We start from the raw sequence: 23408 nt of genomic DNA, 5'->3' as shown, positions 1-23408 counted from the left end.
TGCTGAACCCAGATAATCACAGGTCCTCCACATCACTGAGCATTCAGCAATGGTAGGGGTAACAAAAGAGAGGTACCAGGGTGCAGTGTTGATTTCAGAGGAAAAAAGTCGGTGATAAGGAGGCATGTCATTGGCCGTAGCGTATTGAGTTGATGAAAGCAGCAGCACAAAGGCATAACAGCTCAATTGCTAGTAATCAATTTATCAGTGAATCATTCAAAAGTTTTGAGAGAGAAAGAGCAGAAATAAAGCTATTTAGTAAGAAATCACATGGACCCCGATGTGCGTAGATGGCATCTAAAATCACAAACTAATTAAAGAGATGATAAAACAATCTCTTTTTTTGAGCTTTGGACACATAGGCCTGCTTAATCCTGAATGCTATTGTCTTTTGGGATTTTTAAAGACTGACTGGACTCCTTGGTCAAAACCACATTGTTTTGCTGTGGAGTCAATTGAATGACATGTTTACATTTTTTAAAAGTACAGTATGAATCACCCGAAACATTTCAGCTTTATTTGCAGAATAACAAAATAACTTTACAAAATAAAGGTTCAGAGAAGAGAGAGGAAGTGATGTGGACTGTGCATACATATGCAAGACACACCATATATTTTAAAGTTTTAGCAAGTCTAGCACAAGATGTCCAAATGTTTTCTCTGGCTATATCTTCAGAGGCTAAACTGTGATTAATAGCATTGAAAGAACCCTTTGAAGCAGGATTGGTGACATCAAAGTCCTAATCCATGGGTGGCAGGATTTTTATAATGAGTGGGAAGCATTTTAACACATTTCAAAGGATTTACAACATGAATAAACAATAGACCTCTGCAGATGTACCACACACCTCTCAGAAACATAAAACATAAATAAGTATCCATTTTAATTTAAATGTAAATAAAGTGTTAACACTTCTCTCAGATGGTAAGTGCCTTGTTTGCATCATTCCAGTGTTTGGCTATTTGCTTTACAGAAGACTTGTAACTCCAAACATTCTTCAGGGTTTTGCTAAACTATACATCATATAACTGGTAAGGAAGTAACACAAAATATACAAAAAGCAAAGAATATTTATTTAATAGTACTTATCCCACCAGGGAATTGCAAGAGTACATTACCCACATTAAACTGAAAAGAACCTTTGACAGCCTATGGTCTCACTTCCCTTCTAACAAGGAAACTGAACCCTCTGAAAACAATCTGGAGACTGACACTCGAAATTTGGAGATTACATGCTCAGGAGCAATTCAAACATTTTGGACATTTATTCATTCTCAATGTCTTTTTGTGTTAAGGTCCTGACATAGAGGACTGTGACACAATACTGTGTTAAGGTCCTGTCCAGTCCAAACAGAATGTGTGGCTATTTGTCAGGCCATATCACATCACAGGACACAAAACGTGTCAATGTTTTCAGAACTTGTTTTGCAATGTAACTTTTTAGATGCTAACAAATGTGAGCCTGTTTTGAAAATCTGCTACAAATCTAAGGACAAAACGTGAACATTTTTCTCCTAATCGTAACAAAAGAGCTCAACATGAGCTAATAGCTGGCAATTCTCACATTAAAACATTTCCTCTTATTGAAATGTACTTTTGGTTAAAAATGACTGGTGGTGTTGGAGGGGGAGGGGAATAAGGGTTTCTGCTCCTTTTTATATAAGGCCTGAAAATGTGGAAAAAGTGATTTGATTTGATTTGGTTTGGTTTTTTTGCTTGGGTTTTACAACAGCCATTCAGATCCTGTTTAGGCTGCAAAGCCATGAACTGGAGAACTAGTATCAGTACAAAAGGGTAAAAGTTAAGCAATAGAGAGGGGAAGGAAATGTAAGTTGGATTTGTTCAAAACTCTTTGGTTTTTGTTTGCTTTTATTAAAGCATATCGAACTTCAATGGATAATTAACATTTTGGATAAATGATGTTTTTGTTAAAGGTTCAGTTATGATTGTAGAGCTCACACTCAACATCCCAGCTCCAGACATCCTCCATTAAAATTTAGACTAAACCTCACATTCCTGATAAGGCAATAAACAAGCGGGGGGTGGGGGGGGGAGGGACGACTTTCAATAAACGCAGACATAACCTTTCAGGCCTTCTTTACACATCATAAGGAATAAAAATAATGGAACGAGGCCAATTAAAAAAAAAAAATCCTTTGCAGATCATGATTTTATTGTTGGTTATTTCAGGTTAGGGATAGATCAGAGCTGCAAATTCAGGTCCAGATTTCAAACATCCTAAAGTTCTATAGTGTTATATTCTGGGAACTTGGTTCCAAGTCATCTCTTGTATTTTTTTTAATCTGATATGTTATTATTTTTGTATAAAAATGAATTTGTTGTGCAGTTAGAATATTTTTTCCAGTGTGCAGACTAATTCCATTAAATATTAATCAAATACAACTTTATACCATTCCAACAGTGTTCTGTTTATAAACAGATTTTTTTTTAAAAAATTCTGTTTCCAGGGCTGTGGAACAATTATGATAACTGGACATCTTCTTTGAGCTTGTAATAAAATAACAATATCATCTCACTTTTACAAAGTACTTTCTAAAGAAAATCAGGATAATTATTGCCATTTTACAGCTGGGGAAACTGAGGTACAGGGAGGTAAAGTGACTTGCCCAAGGCCACCCAGTAGACCAGTGACCAAGCCAGGAACAGAACCAAGATTTCCCAAGTCCCACTCTAATACTCTCTATCAATTAGGCCATCTTATAGAACTCTGACAAACATTATTGGGTCATTTGCTATTATTATTGGTGGTTTGATCTATCTCTGAAAATGAATAAATGAAAATTTGTTTTAAAACTGAGGAATATGTTAAGGTCAAATGAATTATTTGTTTTTGTAGAGAATTTCAGGTTATTGAATTATCACTTAAGAAACAGGTTTATCTGCTATTTGCTATGAGGAGAAACAGAGAGATTCTGATCCTCCTAACACTACTATAAAGTCTGACACTGCAGTCTTAACATCAGCATAATTACTACTGATTTCAGTTAGAAATTTGCCTGGAATTGAATTTAACTGATTTAATTGAATATTAAGAGACCAGCGGGGTTCATTCCAGTTAAATTTTTCCACATACCTTGGGAGAACTGAAACATGGGTCTATATGTTCTGTCTAAAACAAACTTTGAACACTCCCTGAGTTGTATTTACATACCTAGAAGATATACGATTGCTTTATAATGAATGTAGTGAAGCCGATGGTCATCCTCACTAAGATCATTATCCTGTGTTGTTTGCTTCCTGCTTTATTAGCTCTGTGACTGATAGACTCTTATTTTGTTACTGCCTCTTTAGACCATCGGTGCACGTATATGATTTTCCATGATGTTTAACATCAACACAACATTTGTTTACAATAAATAATCCAGGCATTTATCATGTACAATGCACAGAATGTGTGATTCTGTCTAAATACAGTGTGGCTGAAAGAGACTGCCAAGGAAAAAAATAAGATTCATACACAGTGATTTGCTGCCTCTTCCAAACAGCTGATTTTATTTATTTTTACTGGCAAAAGCAATAGCAATTCTAGGCCAAAAACAAGACACACCCTCCCCCCTTTACCTTTATAAATTCTTATCCATTCTTATTTTGGACTTCATTTTGTATTTCAAATGAGCTCCTATGTAATTACTACATAATGGATAGCAGCTTCAGTCAAATTGAAAGAAAGTTTTTGTTAGGATTTCCAAATCAAATACAAAATAATACTTTAAATAATGGTTTGTGAAACCATCTCAGAAACTCAAGTTCAGGAAAATAATTCCCTCACCTACTCCTCTATACAATTAAAACTAACAAACAGAACAAGCCTTCTTTGCAAATCATTCCGTATAACAAAAAGTGTTAGACAAGAATTAATGTGTGGTTTATTCCCTGATCAGTAAATATTAGAAGCTGTGCTCTTTGCATTTGATTTTCATTTACAATGTCATTTATTACTTTACACACCAAAATAATTAAATGTTATTCCACTTTATGAATAATATCAATATTTGAAGAATAAAAGTTTTTAGATAATATCACACCCAGTTAAAACAGCCCATGTGTTCCTGGAAAGGTTAAACCGATTAAAGATTAAAAGACAGCACTGTTTCTTTTAGAAGTCTAGCTTCCCACATAAAGCATGACAGACAATCTAGAGGAAACACAGTATCCGCAGGTGCAGATGTGTTTAAATAAAATATTGCTTATATTAAATCAAAACCCATAAATTTTGGAAATTAAAGTGACTAAAAATTAGAATTTTTCCTAAGCTACCAACATGGATGTTTAATTAGCAAAAGAGGGAGCACTGCCTAGTGGTTACATAAGAACAGCCATGCTGGATCAGACCAGTAGTGCATCTAGCCCAGTATTGTGTCTTCTGACAGTGGTCAATGCCAGGTCCTTGAGAGGGAATGAACAGAACAGGCAATCATCAAGTGGTCCATCCCCTGTCATCGACTCCCAGCTTCTGGCAAACTACGGGACTATGGCCCCAATCCTGAAAACAGCACGTACTTAACTTACCTGAAGTGGGACTACTTACATGAATCATGATAAGAGCCTCCTGCCTTAGTGTTTGTAGGATCAGAGCCCAGAGACTGACTTGCTGTGACCTTGAGGGAGTCACTTAACCTCTCAGTTCTCCGTTATCCCTTCTGCACAAAAGAGCTAATAATGCCACTAGGGTTTAAGTAGGCTTCATTCATTAATGTTTGCAAAGTGCTTTGAGAGCCTTCTAGAGAAGGTGCTGGAGTCGTGCAAAGGACTGTATTATTATATTTCAGTTCAGTGTATGGATGCTTATCCAGACAAGGGCCGGTTCCAGCTTTTTTGCCGCCCCAAGTGGCGAAGGAAAAAAAAAAAAAGAAAGAAAGAAAAACCTGATTGAGCTGCCACCGAAGAGGAAGAAAGGGAGTGAAGGACCCGCCACCGAATTGCCGCCGAAGACCTGGATGTGCTGCCCCAATAACGGATGGAGTGCCGCCCCAGGCACCTGCTTCCTTTGCTGGTGCCTGGAGCAGCCCTGTATCCAGACTCCTTTTGTCAGAAACTGTGCTGGAAATTTCACAAGTACAGGTTTTCTTTCAAATACCCTCTTTAGTGTTGGCTCATTTCAACCATGTAAGAAAGACAATACTGTCAAAATACCCTGCCTCCTCGTTCCACCTAAAGCCAAGTAGTACAGGTTTTGAAAAACAATTATAAAAAATTCACTAGACATTTACAAACTGCAATAAAGATCAGGGTTTTCTTTTTTCAGGTTCAGTGTCTGGAGTGTTATCTAGTTGTTAGAAAGGGAGGGGCCTCACAGGACTCCTGGGTTCCAATCCTAGCGCTGAAACTGACTCACTGCAGGATCCTGGTGAGTTGTTTATTTTGCATGATCATCATTTTTTTCCAACTGTATTATAGGTAGCATAATACCTACCTGCCTCAATGAGGTCATGGTGCTTAATTAAGGTTTGTAAGTCCTTTACTATTTTCAGATGGCAAATGCTACAATATCTAAATAAATATTAGTAAGCATTATAATAATCATTTGGGTCAGTTCTGATTTGAATTGAAATGGTTCATCTATTCCTTTAAAAGGGGGCAAGGATAACATTGTTATTTTGGTATAATATTTACTTTCTAGAGTGAAATTGACTCAGAACAAAACATCTTAATGACAATGGCATCATACCCATACAGACTGTATCAGGAACATTACTGAAATGTGCAGCTACAATATAGAGGGCATAGCACAAGCTCTTCCCTTATTTTCATCTATTTTATTAATTTCATTCATGCTTCTTCCTTAGATATGGATGGGGCACTTTAAATATCAAGTAATATTATACGGTCGGGGATAGTAAAATGCATTCATATTTCATTGTCACTGCTTTTAATCACAGCTAAGCACTTGCATCCTGGAAGAGGTACAGAGTCAGACCATGTCTTTGACATACAGAGATTCTTTTCTGCCTTTCCTTTTAGTACATTTTATCTTGCCTAAGGAAGTCAACTGCTTATCTCCATAATGCATTTTCATCTTCTGCTACTGTAAAAGGCTAAGCTTCTCTGAGCTAGACTATAACGGAATACATGTCATTTTTTATTGGGTGCTCATTTGAATCTGGTCACTGACTATCAAAACTCTATTGAGTCACTGAAGCCGTTTAAGTTAATCTGTCTGCAGTAAAATAGCTAAGAATCCAATTTTCACGCATATTACACATTTTACATACGAATATAATATTTATATAAATACTATATATGGGATAGAATTGTTTGTCAATACACACACCAGATACTGCAGCCTCAGATACTATACTGGAAAATACAGTGTACTTTCTACCCAAAATGAGTGATCAGTCCTGTTGAAGTCCCTAGAAGTAAAAAGAGATCCTAACCAGTTTTTCAAAATCAAGAATGTACAAACAGCATGGGAATCATGATATTTTAGTAATAGTAGTATGTATCTATGTATGTGTATATAGCTCCAAAATTATTACTATCTCCACAGCACATAATATGTAAATGGTCTTTGTAGACAAATAAAAGTGTCAAGCCCCATGCCACAAGGCTCTAACAGTTTGAGCCTTTGATTCTCATTTACACAAAGGCCTCTTTACACTGCTCTGGTAGCATAAAGGGGTCTAAAAGTGGGTATAAATGAAAATTATACTCACTTCAAAACCCCTTTCCATTGCCAACGTGGTGTAAAGAGGCCTTATTCTAAATAAGAATTAGGCCCTAAAAGGCTTCCTTGTGCAGACTTCCCATAGACTTGGGCAAATCACTTAGCCTCTCTCTGCTTCAGTTCCCCATCTGTAAAATGGGGAACATCGCACTGCCATGCTTTCCACAGGTGTTGCAAGGAAAAATACATTAAAGATTGGGAAGCATTTTGAGATCTACTGATAAAAAGCACTATATAAGAGCAAGTTATTATTGTAATTCGTCAATGACCTGGCCCTAAATTAGACATAGCACACCAATGGATGGCAAACAAAGGAGATTATGGGAAGCAAGAGGTTTACATTAAATATGTTAAATAATATGAATGCTTTTGTAATATAAGCATATAGATCATTTCTGTTTTGAAATCATTATTTTACTGGAATAAATTAATTTGTCATTTAAAGGAATAAAGTTATCAAAGAGTAGAGGGTGACAGAATGGATGCCAACCAGCCTATTGTTTCAAATTACACAAACTTATCTCAGTAACGAGGTTTTTATTTTCTAATTGACCACTAGGATGATTTAATTGACCAGATCATTTCATTGACCAGGACACAGTGATCAACTCATTGGTCAAATAGCAGTATTACGATGGTTATCCTGAAGCACATTAATTAATTATACCAGTTATATTAGTTGAGTACCTGCGGAGTCTGACCAAGAGCTAGTTGGCTGATGCTTAAACCAGACAAGACAGAGGTGATGATAGTTGCTTGGAGGGAAGCAACCAGAGGATATGTTGAAAAACAATGTCTGTCCCTTTAAAAGAGGGGTTGTTCACCACGTGAGGGTCATGGTTGAACTCTCAAGTCAGTTCTACCACAGGTATTTCAAAATAGATGTGGGGGATGAAGGCAGGGATTATAAGGGTGGTAAACTGCTGAATGAGGAGGGGAAACATGAGCTTTTAAACCTGCTTGGCTTACTGCTGCACTTACAGGATTGTCTGGTGTATTGTGACTTACGTCAATAATACCAAACACCTGGTGTAAACTGAGGCACAGAAAAAGTTAACCAACTTAGCCCAAGTAACATTGAGTAAATGGTGGAAGTAGGAGAAGAATTCAGAAGTTGTGATTTCCAGCCCTCTGTTTTTGCACACTCCTTTTCTATACACTTTATGTGTTTTATTTTAAATATCTCATTATTTAGTGCCTCATGCTGTAGCTGCTCCATATGCAGACCCCCCCCTTTGAAATCAGTGTGAGAATTCTTTGTACGGGGTGACTGCAGCACCAAGCCTTTATTCATTCTGTACAGTACTATGATAATTTTAAGGATCATAGTACTATGTTTGCTGATGTAGTCATCTCTATGTTTAGCTGTTCCCACTGTTATAAGATGTACTGTAGGATTGTTCATTATGGGGTTTGAATTCAGCTGTAGGTTGTGCCACGTTCTCCTGGCATTTTATGGGGCATTGGGAAGTTACTGCAGGAGACCCACACTTCCTATTCCCTTTGAGACTTCATAACCAACTAGCAGGGTCCGAACACTGGACAGTAGCGACTGGAGAGGGGGTGTTGGCAGGGCATCTCAGGAATGCATTGATTCAGCTCCTCTCTCAGACATCCTCTGCTGATTGGGCTTCTGTAGCAGCCTGACCACTACAGAGTTCTTGCAACTCATGAGGAAGAGCAGCGGTGCAAACACAATCTGCCACCCCCTGGCATGTAATTTTGTGGTGTGTCGGGGTTGGGGGGGGGGGGAGGGTTGCTTGTTTGTTTTCTTAATCAGGACATCCCTCTTCTAAAGCTTTACCTTCCCACTTGAATGCTGCCCAGTTGTATTGTATCTCTAAGGAATACACTAAACGATTGAATTTAAGAAGTAATATCACAGAGAGACGGAAAAAAGTGTCTCCTCCCATTCAAACAAAAGGTAATTAGGAACCCAAAGTTAAATCTTCAACTGGTATAAATAGAATGTACCATGAAGGGGAGAGTAAATTAGTTAGTAAATGAAATAGCCTGTTGTTGGCAATAAAGTCTTAATGTTAACAACTAGAGCTGGTCAGAAAAATGTAATTTCCATATTCCACCATTTCGAATGACCCCTCAAAATATAGATATTTACTGCAGAATGGAAATTCCAAAAAATTCAGTGTGGAACCATGATTTGTTTTGCTTTGGCTCTATAAGTGTTGAAAGATGATCATACAAATTATTAAATAAAATATTTAATACAATATATACAATAATATTAAAATATTATAATATAAAAGTTTACATGAAATAAAAGGGAATGAAAATGTCAAAACATTTTATATAAGAACATAAGAACGGCCATACTGGGTCAGACAAAGGTCCATCTAGTCCAGTATCCTGTCTACCGACAGTGGCCAATGCCAGGTGCCCCAGAGGGAGTGAACCTAACAGGTAATGATCAAGAGCATTTTACTTTATTAAGACAGAATCAAAAAGTCAAAATGGTTAAAATTAAGCTGAAATCAACATGTTCCTACAAAACATTTTGATGTAATGATATTTTCTGACAGAAAACTGTTTGGTCAAATTTTTTTCAACCAGCTGTATGAAGAACTGTCAGTTGTGTACAGCAATATTGTGGATAAACCGTATTAACTCAGGGTAGTTATAAAAAGAGGTTTCATCTTCAAAGTGTTTGACATATCTAACTAGTCTTTATAGTATCCCTTTACATAATTAGTAGTAATATTCTCATTTTCTTGTTTTGGAAACAAACTAGGTACTTCAGTTGACATCTAACTTTAGGCACAGGAGAAGTCCAGTTGACTTCATGTTCCTAATACTAAGCTTGTTGTTTACATTCCTTCCTGAATCAGGGCCATAGAGAGGCTAAGGCGGGGTGGGGAACCTTTTTTCTATCAGGGGCCACTGATCAACAGAAAAAAAATCAGTCGCAGACCACACACAGCCCCGTGGGGCGGGGAGGGGAAGTTCGGGGCTTCCCCTAGGCTCCAGGGTGGGGCCAGAAATGAGGGGTTCAGCATGTGGGAGGTGGCTCCGGGCTGGGGCAGAGGGTTGGGGTGCAGGAGGGGGTGAGGGCTCTGGCTGGGAGTGCAGGTTCTGGGGTGGGGCTGGGGATGAGGGGCTTGGGGCTGGGGCCAAGGGGTTTGGAGTGTGGGAGTGGGCTCAGGCAGGAGTTTGGGGTGCAGGCGGAGGTCTGGGGTATGGACTCTGGGAGGGAGTTTGGGTGCAGGAGGGGGCTCAAGTCTAGGGCACTGGGGTGTGGGTTGTGTGTGGGAGGGAGTTCCGAGCTGAGGCAGGGGGTTGGGATTAGGGTGGGGGTTCAGGATCTGGGAAGGAGTTGGGGTGCAGAAGGGAGTTCCGACCTGGCGCATGGGGCTTGGGGTGCGGGTTCTGGCTGGGTGGCGCTTACCTGAGGCAGCTCTCAGTTGCGGGTGCAGCTGGGCTAAGACAGACTCCCTGGCTCTGTGCTGCTCCCAGAAGCGGCTGCCATGTCCGGTCCCTAGTCGGAGGGGTCAGGGGCTCTGCATGGTGTGTGCTGTCTACGCACCTGGGCATTGCCCCTGCAGTTCCTATTGGCCACTGTTCCCAGCCAATGGGAAATGCGGAGCCAGAACTGGCGGCGGGTGCAGCGCACAGAGCTTCCCTGATTGGCCCTGCTCCTAGGAGCCGCAAGGACATGCCAGTCATTTCCAGGAGCTGCATGGAGCCGACCGGACTTTTAGTGCCTGCCTCTCTCTCTCTCTCTTGTGCAAGCACTTATCACTGTGTGGTATGTGAGCACCTTTTATTATATTAGCATTGGTTCCTTTTCATAGATATTTTTAATTACCACAGACATACTAACAGAGGGGTAGCCGTGTTAGTCTGAATCTGTAAAAAGCAACAGAGGGTCCTGTGGCACCTTTAAGACTAACAGAAGTATTGGAGCATAAGCTTTCGTGGGTGAATGCCCACTTCATCAGTCGCAAGTAATGGAAATTTCCAGAGGCAGGTATAAATCAGTATGGAGATAACAAGGTTAGTTCAATCAGAGAGGGTGAGGTGCTCTGCTAGCAGTTGAGGTGTGAACACCAAGGAAGGAGAAACTGCTTCTGTAGTTGGATAGCCATTCACAGGCTTTGTTGAATCCTGACCTGATGGTGTCAAATTTGCAAATGAACTGGAGCTCAGCAGTTTCTCTTTGGAGTCTGGTCCTGAAGTTTTTTTTGCTGTAAGATGGCTACCTTTACATCTGCTATTGTGTGGCCCGGGAGGTTGAAGTGTTCTCCTACAGGTTTTTGTATATTGCCATTCCTGATATCTGACTTGTGTCCATTTATCCTTTTACGTAGTGACTGTCCAGTTTGGCCAATGTACATAGTAGAGGGGCATTGTTGGCACATGATGGCATATATAACATTGGTGAATGTGCAGGTGAATGAGCTGGTGATGTTGTAGCTGATCTGGTTAGGTCCTGTGATGGTGTTGCTGGTGTAGATAGCTGAGGAAGCGTTGTTCCAGGTCAGCCATAAACCGACCAGGGTTATTCTATCTACTACCCAAGATCCACAAACCTGGAAATCCTGGATACCCCATCATCTCGGGCATTGGCACTCTCACTGAAGGACTGTCTGGATATGTGGACTCCCTACTCAGACCCTACGCCATCAGCACTCCCAGCTATCTCCATGACACCACTGATTTCCTGAGAAAACTACAATGCATTGGTGACCTCCCAGAAAACACCATCCTAGCCACCATGGATGTAGAGGCTCTCTACACAAACATCCCACACAGAGATGGAATACAAGCTGTCAGGAACAGTATCCCTGATGATGACACAGCACAACTTGTTGCTGAGCTCTGTGACTTTATCCTCACGCACTATTATTTCAAATTTGGTGACAATATATACCTCCAGACCAGTGGCACCGCCTTGGGCACCCATATGGCCCCACAATATGCCAACATTTTTATGGCTGACCTGGAACAACGCTTCCTCAGCTCTCGTCCACTCACGCCCCTTCTCTACCTACGCTACGTTGATGACATCTTCATCATCTGGACCCATGGAAAGGAGACCCTGGAAGAATTCCACCATGATTTCAACAGCTTCCACCCCACCATCAACCTCAGCCTGGACCAATCTACACGGGAGGTCCACTTCCTAGACACCACAGTACAAATAAGCGATGGCCACGTTAACACCACCCTATACTGAAAACCCACCGACTGCTATGCCTACCTTCATGCCTCCAGCTTCCACCCCGGACACACCACACGATACATCGTCTACAGCCAAGCGCTGAGGTACAACCACATCTGCTCCAACCCCTCAGACAGAGACCAACACCTACAAGATCTTCACCAAGCATTCTCAAAACTACGATACCCACACAAGGAAATAAAGAAACAAATCAACAGAGCCAGACGTGTACCCAGAACCCTCCTGCTACAAGACAGGCCCAAAAAAGGAACCAACAGAACTCCACTGGCCATCACCTACAGTCCTCAGCTTAAACCTCTCCAACGCACCATCAGTGATCTACAACCCATCTTGGACAATGATCCCTCACTTTCACAGACCTTGGGAGGCAGGCCAGTCCTCGCCCACAGACAACCCGCCAACTTTAAGCATATTCTCACCAGCAACCACGCACCGCACCATAACAACTCTAACTCAGGAACCAACCCATGCAACAAACCTCGATGCCAACTCTGCCCACATATCTACACCAGCAACACCATCACAGGACCTAACCAGATCAGCTACAACATCTCCGGCTCATTCACCTGCACGTCCACCAATGTTATATATGCCATCATGTGCCAGCAATACCCCTCTGCTATGTACATTGACCAAACTGGACAGTCACTATGCAAGAGGATAAATGGACACAAGTCAGATATCAGGAATGGCAATATACAAAAACTTTTAGGAGAACACTTCAGCCTCCCTGGCCACACAATAGCAGATGTAAAGGTAGCCATCTTACAGCAAAAAAACTTCAGGACCAGACTCCAAAGAGAAACTGCTGAGCTCCAGTTCATTTGCAAATTTGACACCATCCGGTCAGGATTAAACAAAGCCTGTGAATGGCTATCCAACTACAGAAGCAGTTTCTCCTCCCTTGGTGTTCACACCTCAACTGCTAGCAGAGCACCTCACCCTCTCTGATTGAACTAACCTCGTTATCTCCATACTGATTTATACCTGCCTCTGGAAATTTCCATTACTTGCGTCTGATGAAGTGGGCATTCACCCACGAAAGCTTATGCTTCTGTTAGTCTTAAAGGTGCCACAGGACCCTCTGTTGCTTTTCACAGACATACTGCGTCTGTGACAATATTTCCTGAAGAATCACTTTCCAGGGTCAACAGCAATGTTGCCACTTTTCATAATTTTATTACAAATCTCACAATGTTTGTCTTGAAGCCCTAGCTCCTGGCATCAGGTGATTAAGTGAAGATCTCCACTTTCTTTTTAAAACAAAAACAAAAAAAGCTGTTAAATGTGTACTCTAAAGGCTCGTACACAAGAAAGTAAATAAACCCAAAATGTATTATATTTTAAAATCTCATAATTTTTAAGCTATTCACATGATTGGGGGACCTGATTCATGATTTTTGAACACTTGGGGTTGGGAATCCTGCATCAGGACTCATGGAAACAATATCAAATTGCACCAGATTGCTGGTTCAATATTATTACTACTATTCATTGATTTTCACAGTGAAAACAACCGTCTCGGTCCCTACCCATAGCTCTTTTTAAAATTTGTCCCATAAAGCACAAATCAGGAGAAATAACAATAATGAGACAAGGGATATTAAAAACTACCAAGTAGTTGCCATTGTATTTTCTCTTTTCTTAATTCCAAATTTTCCTTTACAGGTAAGACTAACATCAGCCAACTAAGAGAGATTTTCCAAACGTAGGAATTCACTCTTCAGAGACAGCAGTCACCTTCTTCAGGTTTTACTTTAGTACAAAAGACAGCTATAGAGCCTTGCACAAGATACAGAGGACCCATTTTGGAAGTCTGTGAGTTAAAGAAGTTGGCTGTTAATTCTTACTAAATTGGGTCTCTAGGCTATTCAACTGAGTGTTTGTTCCTTTGTATGTCTGTATATCTGTATATTTTATGTCATGTTTCCAAAAATATCATAAAAAGATTCATTTCTGATAGAATATAATATTTAGGGAAATTATTCTATTTTTAATCTATGCTAAATTAATGGGACAAATACCCAGCTCTTTTGCTATTTTTGAAATTACCTTACTGAATCATTGCTATCCATTGCTGATGCTGGTCTCACAAGTCAAGTCAAAAGAAACAAGACTGTATTAACTAACAGGAAAACAGACATGCTGGTTCAAAAGACCACTGACCTTTGCAGCTTGTTGTACGGTGAAAGAGCAGTGAAGGTGGTGGACCTTGTTAAAACAAAGTACAAAATCAGAGCACAACAGCACCACCATCATACAAAACATTGAAATGAATATATGAGCAAAATCTAATGCAGACTCAGAGGTAGTTTGCCATAAGAGATGTTGGCTATTAGCTACAGTAAACACAAGCTGGATGATTTAGAGACATTTGGATTTGTTAGCACATTCTTTGTAAAAGTACAGTACACCCGCAAAATATTATGGATGCTTAAGTTGTCAGTATGTTGCATGTATTACTTGAACATCCCACATGCTTTATCTGCTGTACCGACTCATATGAAAGCTTAAGAATTATTAATTGCTCATTTGGGTCTTGATCCTTTGAGCTGCTGAGAGCCTCCTGTGAGGTGACGAGCACCCTCAATTCCATTTGACCTCAGAGCACTCAGTGCCTGGCAGGGTTAGCTTCTAATAAATTCACTTTTAAAATAATCAGTTTACATGTTTGGTAAACATTTTACTATTAAAATGATGATACATAACACACAATGAGATCCATATTCTAATAGTTAACATTAAAACCAATAATATCTTCTGTATAACACATCTGTTGCTATCTCTAAGTTAATTTATATTTTAATTAAATCAGTATGAAATGAAATATTAAGATTAATTATTGTGTATCTATGTTAAATGACATTTTATAAACAGGTAAGAAGTTAGGTTAGAAGTAAGGCTGACTGGATAACACAACCACCATTCCATGTTGTGAAAAATTTTGAGATTTCCACATTTATTTTCATTCCACAATAGAAAGAAAACTAAGACCTTTTGAATCTTGGTATGAAAACAAAAAAACAAATAAAAAAACCCCCATGATTGAGAGAGAGACCCTAGAACAGCCAAAAGCCCAATGGTTAGGGCACTCACCCAGGATATGGGAGATCCAAGTTAAAAGTCCCTGTTCTTCCTGATTTGGAGCAGGGACTTCACTGTGTGGCACTCCCACATCTCTGGCAAATGCCCTAGTGACCAGTCTACTAGCTATTCTGGGGTGGGTCAGTGTAGGTCTCACTCTCTCTCTCCTGCACCTGAGAAACCTTCCCAATAAAGTCTTTATTGAAACCAAAATGTTTCATGGAAACATACTGGTTTAGACAAAACAGCATTCTTCCACAGGAAAAATTTTCATCAAAAATGTTTTGACCAGCTCTAGTAGTTGGAAATATTAAAAGAGAAAGCATCATCTTCCCTCAGCTATAAGAAGGCAGAGAACAAAACAAAGTTCCTCCCAAGTTTTGCTGATTAGGAATGGCCTTTTACAAATTGACACAATTAAACCGTCAATATCTATTTCTTAAAACAACTCAGTTCTATCTGTTAGGATCCAAGTCTTCAAACACTTACAGACAGATTCTGCCATCTTTATCCAGGAGTAATTTATTCTGCAAGTACTCACACTGAAATTGACTTATTGTGGAGTAAGATACTATTTAATGAGAGCAAGGATAGCAGGATCTGGCCTAGAGTAACAGCTGTAATGTTTACTGCCATGAGTAATCCCAGAGATTCACGTTACTCTTGATTTTAATGGAATTATTGACAATAGTGACAATTGTATCTTGTATTGTGTGTTAGCATGATTGGGCCCTTACTTGTGATTTTGATAGAAGGTTCTGTCCCTAAGTGAGCTCCATTTTGATGGCTATCCCAGATAGCCTATATGGGTGGCATGCTCTGGGTCCTACTTTTATTGAATCTCATTAGGAGCATCTGTATATTTCCATTGCCCTGTGACACAAATCCTGGGATCTGAGGAAAAGCCTCAGACAGAGGAAGCATGGAACTGTATGTATACTGTGCAACTGGGAACCTAAATAAAATGTAATCAAACACCCAAACTCTAAAGCTCAGTTAAGCTACATTTAATTTAGTTTACTGATGTCCCACATCTGCAACCCAGTAAAGTTCACAATTGTTACTATGCACAGCTGTGGTTTAAAGCCTCTCTTTGCACACAATACACTGGCAGCAAAGCAAAAACAATTAATTTTTATATGCTTTTAACATATGGATCAGACAGTCAGAAGTAAGAAAGCCTCTTGTGTTCTAAAAAGAAAATATATAGCTTCTATTAACTTGACCCAAATTCTTAGAAAATGTAAGTTCTGATTCATCTTTAAGCAGAGAGATTATAATTATAATGGCTTTGTATCGGATTCATTTGATTTAAAGTGCCTGCAGTTATCTTTTAATAGGGAAAATATATGACACAAACGTCCCATTATAAATAGATTTTATTATGAGATAAATTAATAAATTGTAAAATGTTTGGAGTCTTTTGTTCTATTGTGATCTGTGGAATTAAAAGGAGAAAAAAAAAACCCTTTAAGCCTAAATGGAAACACATTTCATTTCAGTGAATAAACATGATGTACACCAAGCCAAGGGCCCAATTCTGCAAACAGTTATCACCAGGCAGAGTGCTTGTACTCAATGGGATTACACAGTAATAAGCAGTATAGGTAAAATCCTACTCCACTGATGTCAATGGCAAAACTCCCATTGACTTCAGTGGATCTAGGATTTCACTCTGTGTGCAGTAGTAAAAGGACTGAAATCCAAAATAATCTAGTTATTTTTCACTATTTCTGATTGTTCAGTAAAGTACCATTTGCTGTCAAAAATATAAATAATTTATACTGAGACACAGTATCTTAAATTGGAAAATTGCCAAGTTAAATTGATAACTGCAAATCATTTAAAAAAAAGTCATTGTGCAACATAATGGTAGGTTTGAGGATGTTGCAGTATGTGATTTGGAGCAGACACTAGTTGTTGAGTTTTTAAGCTGACCTCCAAAAAGGGGGAAAAGTCAGTGTTTGTGCTCGTGTTTTGGATTCTTTAGGGCATGTAAAGAAAGCCTGAACTTTTTATTAAAAAAAATAAATAAATCCAGTTTTTTTTTTTAGATGACACATACCGGGTTCATCTACTCTGTTTTTCTTGGAGTACTATAGGGATGACTGGAGAACTCATCAGATTAAGATAACAGAAAAGACAACAGACTGAAAGTAAATATTGAGGTGGGGAAGGGATGATCAGGCAGACAGTTTACAAATAATTTATTTTTGTAAATAACTCTTTACCTCAAACTCCAGAAAAAAATGACCAATGAATGCCAGCAAAAACAGAGATGATAACTCATAATATTTCTAATAGGTGAAATCCACCTCCTATTGAGTTCAATGCAGCCAAGATTTCATCTGATATATTTAATGAAAAAAAATTATTTAAAAAAATAAAACCCTGCTACTCACAGTGGGGGTACGTCTACACTGCAAAGTTGTCGACAAAACTTTTGTCTTTCACGGGTACTTAAAAAAGCCTCCTTGCGAAAGACAAAAGTTTTGCCAATGCAAGTGGCAGTGTGAACGCGGCTTTGTCGGCAGGGGCCGGAAGTATTTTGTCAGCAAAAGTGCCAACCAGGGCCGGCTCCAGGCACCAGCTTAACAAGCAAGTGCTTGGGGCGGCCAAGGGAGAGGGGCGGCACCTGCAGCAATTCGTGGATGGCAGGTCCCTCACTCCCTCTAGGAGCGAAGGACCTGCCGCTGAACTGCCGCCGCTGATCGCGGCTTTTTTTCCCCCCCCCAATTGCCGCCGCCAATCACGATCGTGGCTTTTTTTTTTTTCCGCTTGGGGCGGCAGAAATGCTGGAGCCGGCCCTGGTGCCAACAAAGTACTGACAAAGAGCGTTTACACACGCTGACTTTTAGCGACAAGGCTGCATGGTGTAGACAAGCCCTGGGTGAGATGCATCCTTAGAAAACCAGTTTTAGCTTAACTCCTCTGAAGGGAAGCGGAAGGCAGGAGCATTGGAAAGTTATCCAAAAGACTGAACAAAGGAAGCTAGGTGGGTTTAAATAGCGAGCCACACAGGAACAAGGGGGCAATAAAATAAGAGAAAGCATGGGGCAGGACATAGCAAAGTCTCCGTGTTGCCAACCCTCATGATTTTGTCATGAGTCTCATGATAATTATTTCCTTAAAGCCCCAGCTCCCGGAGTCAAGTGAATAAGTGATGATTTCAGCCTTCATTCTTAAAGCAAAAGTAAGCTTCTAGTTCTTGTGGCTGCGGAGAAAGTTTCAAAATGTGACCCCAGTGCACTCTAAAGGCTCCAAACGCAGAAGGCATATAAAAAGAACACCAAATCTATTATTTTTACATAATCTCAATATTTTAACGCCAATCTCATGATTTTTGGTGAGCCTGACTCATGATTTTTGAACATTCAGGGTTGGCAATACTGAGTCACAGAAGCTGGGAAAGGGCTCCATGATGGAGAGAGACCACCTAGCATGCAACAGACTGCATGAGGAGGAGACACCCTTCTTGCCTTCCTAGACCCAGATGGTTCCCCAAGGACTCACAAAGGAAGTGAGAGACAGAAAGTGAGGGATATTGTTCTTTCAGATGTTTATTGTTTTGTATCATGTGTACTCTCCTGTGCTTTACATGGTTAAGTATAAAAGAGCACAAAGGTGTTAGATTGTGCAAAGGGTGTGTGTTGACTACTTCAGAACTACTCTGTGCCTCTGCAAGTTAAACTGTAACCAGAAGCTTCATACTTTTTGAGTGGAGTTCTGGGAGAGGAATGTGTTTAAGTAACTGGGGTATCTCAGGGGTCAGTGCTGGGCCTGAGGCATACAGCAGGTACGCTGAGGCGCTCCATTTTGGAGAAGGGATAGCAAACTGAGAGCCAGTGCCCAGGAAATGTGCTAGAGAGGTCAAGGGAGAAACCAGTGCTGCAGCTTACTGAGGCTTTAGAAACTTGAAGCACCCAAGGGTTCCATAGCACAAAGGCTTGGATTCCTCTGGTGATGCTTCCCAGGGCACCGAAGGCTGTGAGTCACTTTGTTACTATGCGAGGGAGTCTTGCCTGTGCTAGCTGGATATCATCTCCCTAACACAACCGGTCTGTCAGCCACTGAAGCACTCTCCTCTGGCCTACACCAGGCCTGTCTTTGCCTTGTAGGTTGACCGCAATCCCTGAGTCCCTTCAAAATATCCCCCTGTGGTATCCAGCCTTTGATCACTGGATACCCACAGAAATCCCAGATGGAACAGAGTACCACAATGTATCAGTTTTGGCTTAGACCAGGGGTCTCAAACACACGGCCCACAGGGTTATTTTCTGCGGCCCACAAGCTCCTCGCACCACCAGCTTTTACCTAGAATGGCTCCGGCCCAACAAGCACCGGGGGAACGGCAGGCTCTATGATTCTACGAACCCTGCTGCGGTTCATACAATCATAGAATATCAGGGTTGGAAAGGACCTCAGGAGGTCATCTAGTCCAACCCCCTGCTCAAAGCAGGACCAATTCCCAGACAGATTTTTTGCCCTAGATCCCTAAATGGCCACCTCAAGGATTGAACTCACAACCCTGGGTTTAACAGGCCAATGCTCAAACCCCTGAGCTATCCCTCCCCCAGTTCCCCATTCCCAGCCAATGGGAGCTGCTGGGGGTGGTGCCTGAAGCAACAGCAACACACAGACCCCTGTGCGCGCCAGGCCAGAGCCTGCACCCCGAATCCCTCCTGCAGCTGAACCCCCTGCCTCACCCCTCCTACACCCCGACCCCCTGCCGTAGCCCACACCCCTCTTGCACCCTGACCCCCTGCCCTGAGTCCCCTACTGCACCCTGCACTCCGACCCCCTGCCTTGAGCCCCCTGCCGCACCCCGCATTCCTCCTAAACACCTGACCTCCTGGCCTGAGCCCTCTGCTGCACCCTGCACCCTGGCCCCCATCCCCCGCCACACCCCACACCCCAACCCACTGGCCTGAGCCCCCTGCCGCACCCCTACCCCCTGCCCTGAGCCCCCTGCCACACCCCACACCCTGACCCCCTGCTGCAACCCGCACTTCTCCTGCAACCCAACCCGCTGCCCTAAGCCCCCTGACCCCTTCCTGGCTTGAGGTAGTGGTAGAGAGAGTTAATCTGATGGTATGAGTATCAGACTCATCAGCTACTATAGGGAAATGCCAGGTATAATCCTCACCAACTTGCCCCCCCTTGTGGACCACAGATCCACACCCACATACCACGAGTTCAAGCCAGGAGGGCATATGCAAGCCCTTAGGGGCAACCTGCTCTGAGGGGAAGGCAACACCACCAGGTAGGTTTGCAGGATATTTACCATAGATATCGTAAAGCAAAATCCAGTCTTTAAGAGATTATGACAGAATCTGCTCAAACATCAAGGCGATATCAGTATCAGCATCTATAAGTGAAGTTACTAGGGTTACTTCTGTAACTGCTGCATGAGCCTTTTATATGGCCATCTTCAATTAAACTCAGTATAATGTATAGTTCTCAGGGTAACCTCTTTCCCAGATTGTTTAATCGTTTTGTCTCTGACACTGTCACTCATGATACCAATCTCCCAAAATCTGTGAAACAAAAGAGACCAAAATAGTTGCATTTGGCTAAAAAAGAAACTTACAAATTCAGCAAAATAGAGGCACCCTGTTCCTTGCAAGTACACTATGCTTCTCTCTTTTAATTGGGGCACATTTTACACTCATTTCACATACACACTTCTCATCAGCAGGAACTCTGCAGATGGAAATAGTGTAGAACATGGAAGCAATTTGGAAAATTAGTGGGTTAATATTTAGGCTCACTATGCAGAACATTTGAAGTTAAAGGTCACTAGAAAGTGCAAACAGATTCTGCAAGGTTCTGAATGCACCTTACCTCCCATTGAAGTAACAAAAAGGAGGTATGAACCCTGTATAATCAATCCTAGAATGTTCACTTTGAGTATGGATGTCAGTTAGTGGGATCTGTGAACTCTTTTAAACTATACTATAAACTCTTTTAAACTATACTACTACATACATGTTCTTTACATCCTGCTGTTCATTTCTGGCACTTTAAACTACACAGTCTGCTCCAACAAAATAGAAGCATTCACTGAGAGGGGGTCAGAACATTTGATAAATTACAGAGATTCACATGATCCTAAATTAGGAAAATAATTTTGTCTTTTTAATATTTATTTTCTTGCTGCTGCTCAGTTTTTGACACTTGAAAACTATATGCAAGGCATTTTGATAAATTTAATTCAAACAGAGAAGAGTTTGTCAGGGAGTGGAGGGAAGCAGGCATCCGGTTTCCTTATTTTCATTCTTAGTGGCATTTAGGAATAATTTTGTAATAATCATCATGCCCATGTTATTTTCAAACTTCTGAGATAGCACCACCTAGTGGCCATTGCACAGATGGAAGAGGGCTCTTCGGCCAACAGCATGAACACCAAACATTCCAAAGCTAGTTGTGAACAGATGTCAGACAGCGCTGTTGCTCATCTTCAAACAAAGCATTGAAGACAGTGGCAGAAAGGCTCATATAAAGCCAACGTTGCCTTGGCACATTTTTTTAATGTAGCCGCCATTTAAATTATTAACTTTTTGTGCCAGTAAAAAATCTACACAAACTGAAGAAAATGTTGTAAAGTCTTGGAATGTTAAATGCAATCCTGGAATGAAAGATGGTATTAGATTTTGGCTTGCTTTGCTAATGAAGTATATGTCTGGGGGTAGGGATGCATTCAAACACAAGCAGAGGATCTTATGGGACATTTACATAATCTCTATTATTTTGTGTACAAGAGCTTCTTTGTAGAAAGTTACGAGGAGACTGCCTTTAACTTCCTTCACAAAGCAGGTATGAGGTATTAATAGCCATACTTATACACTCAATTCTCTGCCAAACCTTTCATTTATCCTGCAGGCTGCCAAAGACAAACCTGGCAACACTCTGATTTCAGAACACAGGTCCCTACACCAGAAGTATTGCCAATTATATTAGATGGCTGAAAAAAATAAAGCATAAAGTGTTGGGTTTTTTTATGACCTTGTAGCATCATATGCAGAAGTACATGCTTAACCATTCCAAGGCTCCAAACTATACTGACCTGGCAGAAAATATTGCTGCTGCTAGTTCAGAGAGAGGCAAGAATTTTGTAACGGAAAGCAGAAGTCACCCTATCCATTTAGAGAGTGACAACAGTAAAGAATTTAAGATACAAAAAATAGTGACAGCAAATCGGTATACTTAGCATATATAAAATAATAGTGGTCTGCAACTCCTAATCGGCATGCCAGAGTGCAGTTCCTACTGTGTCTCAGGCAAAGCACTCAGTTCAATGCTGCTGCTGGTGAAAATATTTTCAAAAGCCAGAGAGACAAGTTTATGTGAAAGGACCAGAATTCAGGAGAAGCTTGTATGGTACGATTGCCTTGCTCACCATCAAGTTCACTGCTAATAACTGACAGTTATTATAATAACTGGGACTGCTAATTGGGACAAATTCCTAAATGACGGATTAGGTTCTAACAGGAAAAGCACAGAGACATTGGATCAGAATGACAAAAACATTGACAAGGTAGCACAGTCTCAGATATCTGACTAGGTGCAAGGCTTCTTTTGCTTTGCCTGACCCTACCAGGATGAATAGCATAGGCTCTTTCATCAAGTCAACCAGGACCCAAAAATCAAAGCATGTAAAGGTAAAGGGGTTTTCACCCCCAACTAGGCACAGAGCATGCTGACCCCAGTCTCATAAGATAGTCCTCACCCACATTTCACCAATTGCTAAGCTCACAGCAGCAAAAGGAGAAGCAGACTCCTCCTTAACTACATCATCCCTTCACTAGCAGCCACTAGGTAGTAAAAAGTACTTCTACCCTCTCCCTTCCAACAAGGCTAAGATCATTGTCTCTATCTTGTTCAGCCCTAGCCTAGTCAGCAAGGGATGAGAATCCCAAAGTCACATCCAAATGTAAAACCACAAGAAATAGGCTGACTTATATTACTTATTAAAAATTCAGCTTAGGTTGTGCTGTGAGGAGCAGGCCTTGACTTTATCGACTTGTTGCTAACATTTCCCCCTAGGATCTCCTAAAAGGAGGACAGAACTGACATTTTGAAAGAGCACAATAATCCTTGACCTAGTGAAATTACAGCAAAGTGCCTGTTAAGATCAATCAAGTTAAACAGTAAAGTCTCATAATACAAAAGGTGAACTATTTTCTTACAGGAAAGTTCAGATTCTGAGCTCCACCTCTCACCTCCTGAAAGGAGAGAGAGAAGGTACCTTCTTAGGAATGGTTTGTAGAGGCCCAAACCAAACCCACACTAACAAAAATAGTCCTCAAACTACAGAAAAACAATAGAGCCAGTATAAAAGGCATCTATCCTATGCAGAATATAGACAAATAGACTCAAAAATTGCTATCAACTACACCTATGCAAACCCACTGAACTTAATGGAGTTTCATGGG

General features: G+C 40.8%; 1 protein-coding gene across 1 annotated transcript in view; it reads right to left on the bottom strand.

The window, feature by feature from the left end:
• MYO3B (myosin IIIB) overlaps window positions 1–23408 on the bottom strand; it is a 285486-nt gene that overhangs the window by 132822 nt on the left and 129256 nt on the right. The window lies entirely within an intron of this gene.

Source organism: Chrysemys picta, chromosome 11, assembly GCF_011386835.1.
Source record: "Chrysemys picta bellii isolate R12L10 chromosome 11, ASM1138683v2, whole genome shotgun sequence".
Lineage (NCBI taxonomy): Eukaryota > Metazoa > Chordata > Testudines > Emydidae > Chrysemys > Chrysemys picta.
This window is presented reverse-complemented; position numbering and strand designations above follow the sequence as displayed.